This window comes from Drosophila sechellia, chromosome 2R, assembly GCF_004382195.2.
Source record: "Drosophila sechellia strain sech25 chromosome 2R, ASM438219v1, whole genome shotgun sequence".
NCBI lineage: Eukaryota > Metazoa > Arthropoda > Insecta > Diptera > Drosophilidae > Drosophila > Drosophila sechellia.
In genome coordinates, this window is record NC_045950.1 from 4893003 (window position 1) to 4904558 (window position 11556).

Below are 11556 nucleotides of genomic sequence, written 5' to 3' on the forward strand. Positions count from 1 at the left end.
TCCACCACGGCGTTGATAATTGCCAAGACAGACTAATGGCCTGGGTATGGGGTATGGAGTATTGGGTATTGGATATTCGGACCGAAAGGTGCTGCATAAAACCACTCCGATGACATCCCATGCGGGTGGCCGTGACTGAGGCGATAACTGCATTTCCTACTCACCTCTGATGGGATTAGGTGTGCAGGATTACATAGAATGTCGTGAGAACTTTCGCCAGCACATATATACATATGATACATGATTACTTGTATAGTAAAAGGGTAGACGAGTTGAAAAGTATATAACTATAAAGTATACATCTTCTTGATCAGGATCACTTGTCCGTCTGTTCGTCTGTCCGTATGCCCGTATGACCGCATGTCCGTATGTCCGTAAGACCGCATGTCCGTATGTCCGTATGTCCGTATGTCCGTATGTCCGTATGTCCGTATGTCCGTATGTCCGTATGTCCGTATGTCCGTATGTCCGTATGTCCGTATGTCCGTATGTCCGTATGTCCATATGTCCGTATGTCCGTATGTCCTCTCCAAAAAGCCAAATTGTGTCTCAACAAATATTCAAAACTTCATAAATGCATTAATTTCTCGGAAGTGGTTTAACTGAGCTGAAAGCTGGTTATACTTGAACGGCTCAGTTCCAACGAAAGCGAAGTCGACATCTCCAAATGCCCGAAAAGAAGTTGAGGATCTTTATGTCTTCCCTGAACGATATGTCAGCCCGATCGCATCAGTCCAGCGTGATCCTGTAAAATGTAATGCCAAGTCCCCCTAAGCCGCTTAAGAGTTCCCCGCGTTGGCATCGCCAAGTGGCCGCTCAGCCCGAATCGAACCGTAGCCAAAGTTCATGTAACGTCAACGACTCAATACGGAGCTACTGATTTACACACAGGCACATGTATGCATACTGGTCGAGGATCCCATCCAGCTCCAGCTCCAGCTCCCGAGCCACAGAGCTGTGGAGTCCGACTCTGGCAACATGATTGCACGTATAGTGGAACAAATTCATGGCATACGCGGCAATCGCAGGCAGCACCTTGGCAATCAGCAACGCAAACATGGAAAGCCAGTGAATTTCGGCCAGGATGACTAGTTCAATGAGCTGCTTTAGTTTGTATGCGAGTATGTCAGGAAAGGATATTCTACTGTATTCGATTGTGTTAATAATAGTGGACATTTTCTTAAACAAACTAAAAAATTAGGTTCAAACATTATTGAGATCATTTGAACTCGCTTCTACTTCGTAAACCAGACACAACTTTAAAGTTATCTCTGATATTTTATGTTAATATGTGCTTTGGCTTAACTTATTGGTACTAGGGGTGATCCTAAACCCACCCGAATTCAAGCCCATGCTGCCTCAGTCGCCTATGCCAGCTGTGGGGCATCTGCATCTTGGGGCCTGACAGAAAGCGACTCAAAAAGGGAATTAAGTTGAAATGTTGATGGGTATGGGGTAAATCCCTTCGGGCTGTGCGGCTGCCACTGTTCTACGCTTAATGCGATGCGCAGCGGAGCCAGAAGACCCGTTTGCCCCGGCTGCCTGACCAATCTGAAGAAGTCCGTCCACAGCGTCCCGAATCCTCGTGAGTCTTCTCCACTCTTCTGCGATGAAATCAATAAATGTAAGGCGACCGCAGAGTGCAGAGTCTGTTCCTGTGTTTTCGTTCGGGTTATTCAATGCTGGCAGCACATGTTGTGGGTATGTCTGTGTATACATCGGGTGTATCTGAGCGATCTACACCGATCCGGATGTCTGTATATGTCGGTCTGTCAATTTCGAACCCTGATCTGGAACTTTCTTCTAGCCCATACCCCATACCATCGTAATTTGTAGGTAGGTTAATTCGTGGTGGTCCCTCGAAAAGTTTCCCTCATCTCGGCGGACGGACGTCTCCTTCACCCCGCCAACTATGTTTAATGGGCCAGGAGAAGCGAAAGATTTGCCTTGTCCTCGTCAAATTGGGCGCTTAGTCATATTTGCTTGGTGCCCATGAATCAGCTATATGTATAAACTTGCTGTGGATTTATTCCCTAAGCAAATATTTGCCTGGTGAATTCATTTACTGACCGAACTGTTTGCTCTTCCAGCGGAAATTCGGTAGCAATTTAAGATCCTAAAAGCGAGGAGTTATGTAAGATTTCTTTCAAGATATTGATTATAAGAACCTATCAAATACCTACCCTTTATGCTTATCTAATTTAAAATTAGTTAGGTTCTAATACAACTTAACTGGATAGAAACAGAAGCGATCATGACCCAAAGCACCTGTTAACAACAATTTTCCTTGTTTTTCCAGCGAAATCTTCAATCAAACATCGTACGACTATCTTCAATCGGCGAGCGCACCTTGATTAACCGAAATTACCATTGAAATGCCCAAGAAAGCAAAACAAAACAAATTAATTCGTAGAAAAAGGTGTGAGAAAATTAACTTGTCTTCCGTTGCCGGCAGCAAAAAAGCAAAATAATCAATTAGTTTCGCAGAATCGCTGCAGCCAAAAGAAGAACACAAATCGCTTTTACGGAATTACGGAAACTGTTGTAAGAAGAGGGTTTCGCTGCCCAGCGACGACAGAGGGACACCAGACATCCGACACCAGATCAGCCGCCAGATCGGTTCAGCTGGATGAGATGAAATGGGCATGGGATGAGATGAGATGGGACATCGACAGCTACATCCACAACCAGAACCAGAACGACAACAGGTAACAGAAGCCGTGTACGCCAGATTAACGCCCGAGGCGAGATGGCTTCGACTTCGACTTTGACTTTGATCTGCAGCGACTTTTGCACTTGCGCAAAAAAAAAGCAAATCCGGCGGTAGGAATTCCCAGCAAATCAGATTATACACAGTAGGTTCGGTCGGTGGAGGGCCGAAATTGTTTTAATTATGACATTGCCCCGGGTGTAGGAAGTGTGAGAGTAGAGACAACAATAATAATAATAACAATAACAATAATAACAGCGGACAGGCCGTTGTTCCCAGTGGCCTTTGATGTCTTATTCCTTTGGTCCAGTGCCGACAAGCTGTAACACCTGAAAAGGAGATATATCTGGACCTGGACTGGTCGCATCGATAATCTACGGGCTCGGCACTCAGCCCTGATCTCTTTCTCCTCCCGACTCTCGCAGCGGGAATTCAATTTGGTTTACAACAATAAAACGTCTTATTTAGGTTCGGTTATTAATGATGAGTTATGGGTTCAGACCTCCTTCGGAGACGAGCGGACCCATCATCATCATCATCATCATGTTCCCAACCAACCAATGTTCTCGGAAGGTAGAACGAATCGGGTTGTCCTCACTGATCTCGTAAATCTCAACATTACTTCTACAACCTATTCGAAGCGAAAGAATTGAGCTGATTTTTTTCAAAACTGCCATTTCGTTCATTATAATAGAATAGATCCAAGGTTCATTACTTATAGAATAAAACCAAATGGCAATTCTTCTAAGTTACTTAATTTCAGAACTTTTCCTTTAAGAAGTTTAACTAAGTTTAACCATTATATTTAGCATATAATTTATATAATTTAACTTTGAAGATATACTATAACAATACTATAACATTTAGGCAAGGTAGCTACTCTTGGCTCCATTGTTTGTTCTTCCTAATGAATTCCATAAAGAGTGAAAGATTCCCGGGTAAACGCTAAGAGCAGTTTGTCACTTCTGCTGAAACATCTGTTCGCTGGAACTCCCTCCTCCACGTCCAAGTCCCCGCCCCTTTCCCTTGGGTAGAACCTACTCCCACGCAGTGGATGGGAGTCCGTGTTTAGTTAACCTTTCCGGATGACAAACGCAGATCATTACACCGAGTGCGACAACAAACAAATGGGTTCTCAAGACGAATTCCCCCGTGGGTTGCCAAACAAAGGTGTCTCGAGTCTTCGGCTTCGTTGGCTTCGGCCGTTTTCGAAATCTTCTGAATAGAGGAAGCGCAGTGCCGGCCACAATACATTAGAAAAACTGTCAAAGCTGAATGGGCAACTTAAGAGGTTTAACGCGCGCTCTTGCGTCTTCTTTTCTTTCAGCATTTCCAGTTTCTACCTACCGCAGCAGTGAAATTCTATATACACATACCCAGAACCCAGAACTCAGAACCCCACAAAACTTCAGCCCGCATTTCGGAGTCGATCAAGTTATTAACTGGAGATCTCTATTCCTCCTCAGTGGGTACGGGTACTCCCTACTTGGTTTGATAAATGGGCGCACGCCTAGAGCGGGCTAATCGGAAACTTCCGGCACATCGGAGCTCATAAATAAAGTCCACTGTGCACCCAGAGAAATTATTTAAATATAAATACTAACTTTTCTAAGCACAATGGTTTGTAGGTAAATGACAGTTATAATTCCCAACTGATCTGAGCCAGTTGGATATAATAAGCTTTATTCGGAGAGAGTACAGAAAAGTTCACATTATCTTTAAAATATAAATTTTATTACAAATAAAAGAGTGAGGAGGAAAGCTAAAATTTATTATAAATAATAAAATATAATATGTACAACAACATTAATGCAACAGCATTAAAAGGTACTTCAATCTTCTGTGTGAATCTTATTGTTTTCAATACGATCTGAAGTAGAATGAATATATATTCAACTTAATAATTAAAACCAGAAGCTTGAATTATTAATTAAAACAAGAAGCTTGAATTATAACTTATATTTATTCTTCCATTTTATAATGAGCCATAGAAAGTGCCTATTTTTCTGGGTGCACTGCTGGCCAAAACAAGTGGACGAGGCCAGTAATGACGGCCCACGCCTGACCCCGACTGCGACGACCCAGGGACACGGTCGGGCTTATCATGACCCGATATTGGACGACGTGTGCGGGCCGCCCCTGCCCCCGCCCCCCTCAGCTGGATCAATTAAAACGCAGGCGAGGGCAGCGGGCGGCGGGCTAACAACTCAATACAATGTAAACAAATGATATACGGTCGCAGGGCCACCATAGAGTCAGGGTCCATTTCCATTTCCATGCCCATTTCCAGTTTGAGCTCGATTTTCATTTTCCGGATCGGAGCGATTGAAACGTTTTCCACAAAAGCGACAGCCGCACAGCTGGACTCGGCCGACTGGCTCAGCAGTCGCTGCAAATCAATTCGAAAGAGATTTTCATTTGATCCGAGCTCGAGTTGGAGTCGTAAAAAGCGGGCCCGTGGTCAGGCTAACGTTCGACTGGTGGCGATGGTGGCCTGGTGGTCCCGGCCGATGTGCAGCGATCGTATCTGGCCAGATATGTCGGCCCAAACAAGTTAAGTTGTCAACGCAGCTCCGCAGGCCACGTGAAGTGTCGTTGAGTTATGACGGTACCGGGTTTTACCCCGAATCCGAATCCTAATCCGAATCTGAATCCGCAGCTAGCTCAATGTTGGGTCTTTACGACTCTGTCGGCCATTTGGCTAATTGATCGTATTAAGCTGTGGGAAAAGTAGTTTGGGTACTTGCTGATTACACATTGTTGATTGCACGTGGGTGATCCTCGGCCAGGAGCACTGACCAGGTGTCTTTTTCGAAAGTGCACCATCGAGTCTTGACCACAACATATCTTTCTTCTCGTTGCCAGTGGGGAAGCTAAAGAAAGGAATGAATGTTATAAACAAATGACTGTCTAAGTTTACACATTTTTAAGGCTTATAATCGTGCTCTGCAACCCACTCGCACTGGGAGCCACACAATCTTCGGCCGCAAGTTCAACATTCAATTAGTTGGGTTCACACACACCGTACCTACTCTTATTACTCCACTACACTCCACTTCGCGGCAGTGTAAATAAAGACGGGTCGTGGGATGGGGCACGAAGTGGGGTTAAATGACCAGGGGCTTTGGGGAGTAACAGGCATACCTTCGGGCCGTAAATAAGCAACTCAATGAGCAGCGAACGCCAGCGCACGTGCCTCATAAACCACCGGCCTAGTCACCAGTATCCATACACTCACAGAAAAAGGGTGGAACAAATTCGATTTAAAACTTATATTGACATTCATTTAAAACTTGAAACTTCGAAAGAAAGACTTGAATGATTAGAATATTTCATATTTCTTTCACTGGACTTCAAATAATAATTAATTATAATAATAGCTACTAATTTTTGCCTGTGTACTTAAGTCGTATTCGAGCCGAGTGGAGTCAAGTCGAATCGAATCGAGTTGGAGACCACCCAGGTAACGATTTGTGCAGTCATTCCACGAATTCCCAGCTGAGGGGGCGTCGCGTCGGTTCTTCGTGGCTTTTGCGGCCAATTCTGCAGGCGGGGCGGGTGCTGGGGGCATTTCGCATTTCACCAGGCTAAGTATGCTAAGGATGGCAAACGGTATCCGCCCGGGACCATTGTCAAAGTCCAAATTATGCATGCGTTTTCAGAGCTGGGTAGATATACATATAAAGCCGGACAACTGCGGGTATGAAAATAATACCACAGCAATTAATTTCGCTTGAAATAAATAGATGTACTTATTTTTTTTAAATTTCTAATGAATGCCCATAATAGTGTATTCTCTGTTACGCATAGTAAGTTTCCCGCTGGTCGCAGTGCAATATTCTTATGACCAGCACTGTACTTATGTAAATTCCGCCGGTGGTTGTGTGGTTATGGTGCAGGGCAATAAGATTCGGCGCATAACGCCCACGCAGTCGCAGTGTCGTCATGGTTGCCGTAATCGCAGTTGGGGCAGCGGGCGAAATTAATTTGACAGCCATCGCAAAACGCATGCGTCGTCGACATTCCTCGCCTTCACCCCCACTCCTTGATCCTCGTCCTTTGCAGCTCCCTGCTTCCCGGATATGTCCACGATCTCCGGGGATTCGACGACGACGACGACAGGCAGACCCAGTGACGTTCCGGGCTTATCGCCTTACTCTTATATCTATCTTAAGCTTGTTGTTGGCCCGCCTCCTTCCCGCTCATTGTCGTTATCGCCTTGCAGTCACATTAACACATCCGACTTCAAAAAGGGTTATGCGACGAGCTTAACTGATGTCGGTGGAGCGGGAACTACGGGCGAATTAATGGGTTGGGGATTTGGAGCCGGCGTTGGAAAGGGGAACGGAATCGAAGAGAACGTGGCAATGTCACATTGTTCATATAAATTTGGGATCTCAGTATGATCTTTTCTTTATGAATGTAGAGCAGAAAGCTAGATTACATTGCCCATCAATCATGGGTTAAGTCCTTAAAAATGTCTTCAAAAATGTGAATTCCAATAGAATATATCAGGAATAAAGAGCTTCCCTTTGGATATACTGAATTGATTCTCATTCCATTGCCAATTAATTCCCACTTCATAACCCATTTAAATCTGAGGCAAGGCACTTCAAATCCAGCTGAAAAATAAAGAGAAATGTCGCCGCGTGGGTTCCTTCAGTGATAACCGAAAACCCATCTATCTGTAGCGCGCGAAAAAAGAGCCAAATCCATTGAAAACAAAACCCAAAGCCGAAATAGTCACAGTTCGAAGTTGAGTAGGATGGAACCTGGGGTGGTACACGGTGAAAAATGATCATTTTTAGTTTTTGTTTCTATAAAAACAACTGATGAAAGGTTATAAAAATGAGCTATCTCATTCCAAAATGCCAAAATAATACAATCAAAATGTCGCCACAAAGTCGAAGATTTGAAAAAGACAACTTTTTTCCATGTACTTAAACCATTTAAGTTTTTTATAATTTAGTAAGCTGCAATAAAATATGAAAGTATGGATTACCATTAAATTATTAACATTATAACATTTCTACTGAGCCAGGAAAAACATCCGATTACGGAATTTTTTGATTTTTTGAACTCGAAGTATCCCGAATTCGTTCACCGTTTAGCCCATAATTTTTGCCAAGTGCACTGCGAGAAGCAGAGCTGAAAGCCTGGCAGGACCACACAAGAAGTTGGAAAAGCCACACACACCGTCGAGGGGGCGGGGGCAGACTGCTCAGCTCCCCAGTTCCTCAGTTGGTGATGTCGGTCGCCGGTTGCCGTTGGACGTGGCGGTTGATTACATGTACAAACGAACCGAGCCGATCCGATCCGATCCGAGCCCAGTTCCAGGCCCAGTCCGATCTGGTCCCCCAGATCGCAGAGCCAACCGCAAAAGCCGACGCCAAGATAACGAGTTAACCCAAACCCAGACCGCAGGCACCGGGGGATCGGGATGCCGGGCCATCGGGACAAGGGGAGCCGCCCGAGCCACACACGCCATGTCGCTGGGGACGCGGAATCGCGGCCTACGTATTACCGGTGGCAAATAGTAATTATTACATTAAATGCACCGCAATAATGCAGCAGCGACGTCAACATTTAGCCATAAAAATTGCTTGCACTCCGCGGCTGCAAATGCAGTTAAGCTTTAAGTGGCAGAGGTACACCGAAAATAATTGCAAGTACCAAACGTTATGATATTATGAGATCAAACATTTAAGTTGATATATTTATGGCATTACTATGCATCAAGTAACTACAAAAGAAATCTGAATAGAAATAGAATTTGACTCCACTGAATCCCGTGAAAGATCTCTTTAAGTTTTTTTATGTAGACCTTGTGAATGGTGGAAAGGGGGGTATTCAGGCAAAACAACCCGCCGGGTAATGGTAATGGTGCTATAGGCCAATGATAAATGCAATTTCCTTGGCGATCGGGGAGCGGGCCGAGGGGATTGTGTATCAGTTGGGGTCTAGGCAACGCTGCACTATAAATTAAGACATTATACGATTAAAAACAAAGAGCCTGTCGTTAAAGTCACCGAAGGAGGAAAAGAGAGCGAAGAGTGGAGCGAGCAGATCAGGGTTAGAATCCAGCTTAAGCAACGGGTTGATGGGCAAGACCAACCTATTCGAATCATTCACATTTTTAAGTAAGTGTATGTATGTTGTTTATTATTTCCTCGTGATTAACGTACTTTTAAGAATTCAGTAACACTTTTAAATTTATTTAAAAGACAATTACCACAACTCTAGTCCTTTTTCCACTAAGTCTTCCTCCCGAAAAAGCTAAAAAAATGAATTTTTTAATGCGGGTTTCGTAAGAGCTCCTAACGCATACAGCATGAAAAATGAGAATATTTATATTAAGTTTATTGCCTTAAACGATCTCGAATTGAGAAATATAGGTTGGAACAGAATCCACCATCATTTAAGAATATTTTTATATATGGAGGAGTAATGCGCCTCCGAGTAGGCAGCGCTTTTCTTGACAGCGAACGATGCAATGTTACCAGCAAATGTGAATGATATTCGGGCGTGGATCAACGCCGATTAAAAGCTGCTTTTGCTTCCAGGCGGCCAAAGAAGAGATCCAAACTTCAACTCCAGCCATAAAAGCAACAACATTTCCGTCTCCCCCCGTAGCACTCATCTCTCTCCCCTTCCTCCGGCTCTCCCACTCTCCCCGAAACGGCAAATGAAGCTCTCAAAGCGAACTGTGCTTCGCTGGTGGTCCATTGGCAGCTGCCGCCACACAGGCGCTGCTTTTGAGTGTGTGTGTGTGAATATCAATCTTGCTCTCCCTCTCTTTTTATCTCTCTTGGGGAATTGGAGCTGCATGCGAATTGAGCGACAGCAAACCGAACTGCAAGTCATTGAGAGGAGGGCAAAAACTCGAGAGACAGCCAAAGATGGCGCAATCTGGGGAGAGCGAAATAAAGCTAAAATATGCATGTTGGAGAAAAAAATACCGCCCATGTCGCCAAAATCCGCCACACGCAGAGTGAGCGGGAGGAGGTGGGAGGTAGGGAAAGGGCGGTGAGGGAGCGATTAGCTTGAAGAGAGAGAACAACAAATGAATGTGCTGCAACGTTAGTTCAGGTGAGCGAGTTAGAGAGAGAGTTGTTGTTTTTTGATTGTAATAGCTCGCTTGGTGGTGGGTCCACATTCACATCTCCGTCTCCCACTCTTTCTCCCTGAGAGAGAGAGCGGGAGCGAGGGGCGACGAGGGGAGCACGATGACTATGCAGTTGCATTCAATTTGAATTTCCATGGAGCTGAAGATACGAGCGCCAATTTTTTCGGTCGTTCTGAAGAGTTTTTATTTGTTTACTTCGTTGTTGTTGCCTCAATTGGAAAGGGAAAATGTGGAATGCGGAGAAACACCAGAAGCAAATGCATTTCCATTCATAAATCCAAAGGAGTTTTAAAGATAACATGTCATTTGGTTAAGGATCATGGTGCACATAAAAGATCGTTTTGCGATTTTCGTATTAAAATGTGTTTATTTCATAAGTATTTTATTAGTCAGAAATTAAAAAAAGAATTGTCTAGTTATGAATCTGTTCTTTTTAACATGTAACTCAGTATATTTTTTAAAGTAAATTCGAAGGAAATAAGTGGCAAGGTTTTCTTTTAAATTTAAAAAATTATTTCAATAAAGTATTTAAAAATAAATTTGTTTAAAAAAAGTTACAAATTCTTTTATAAGTCGATTTTAGAGTAAATATTTAAAGATTACGTCTAATAAACATATAATTTGTTCTGTGTTTTAATTTGCCGGCAAAAACAAACCTACTTGTGTGGTCCTCGCACACTCATAACCCCTCGCATATTTGAGATTCATGGGGCGAAGATGCTGCAAAAACAATGGCAAGGGAAAAGCAGAAACATCCTGCCGCTCATAATTTAGCATCGGAACATGCAAAAACAGACATCATCGCATGGGGCAGCAGCAACAGCCATAAAACCAACAACACGAGCCATGTAAAGCTAACAAATTTGCCAACAGTTCGCGGCACGGATACACACACATGCATGCGCAGCCTGCCACGCACGCGCTTCCCCCAAACAAACACACACACACGGAGACGAAAGCTCCACTGAGCAGCGCTGCCGACGCTGAAGGCCGACATCGGCAGAGCCCCGAACGGTTGGGTGGGGGACCACCCACATCGCTTGGCGGTTTCAGTTTAATGAAGGCAGAAACAAATTTATTTTTGGGTGGTCCACACTGCAACGAAAATAAACCACAGTAGCAACAACAAACTAGCAGCCAAAGCACTTTGGGTGGTCCGTGCAAAAAAACAAAATTACGGCATGCGAATAACAACAATAGAAATTAGCGCTCTCGTGGCTGAGCTATCTGGGTAAATTAGAGCTACACAGCTAATATATTATAGTTTTTATTTGTATATCTAAGAGTAAACGTTGAATTCCAAGCAATAAATTTATTTTTACATTATCATTATTATTTTGACTTAAAAATTTACAAACGTTGTTTTAAACAGTAAGAGATATATATTTTATTTCTTAATTTCTGTTATTATAATAAAATTTGTAGTTTTCGTTGTTTTTGCAACCAGCATTCATAAATTTTATATAACAAACTTGGTATTTTCTCCGAAAAACTCTTGAATCACCCCTCGGTATTTTCTGTGTTGAGCTACCGTTAAATCAGCCCTCGCATAGAGCGTTCTCAAACCAAAATGGCCGCACACGACACAAGAGAGCGAGAGAGAGTGGGGAGAGCGTCTGTGTTGTGTGTGGAGTGTCGCCCACGCACACAGGCGCAAAACAGTGCACACAGACGCCCGCTGGTCGAGAGAGAGCGAGAGAGAAACAGCGGCGCGCGCTCG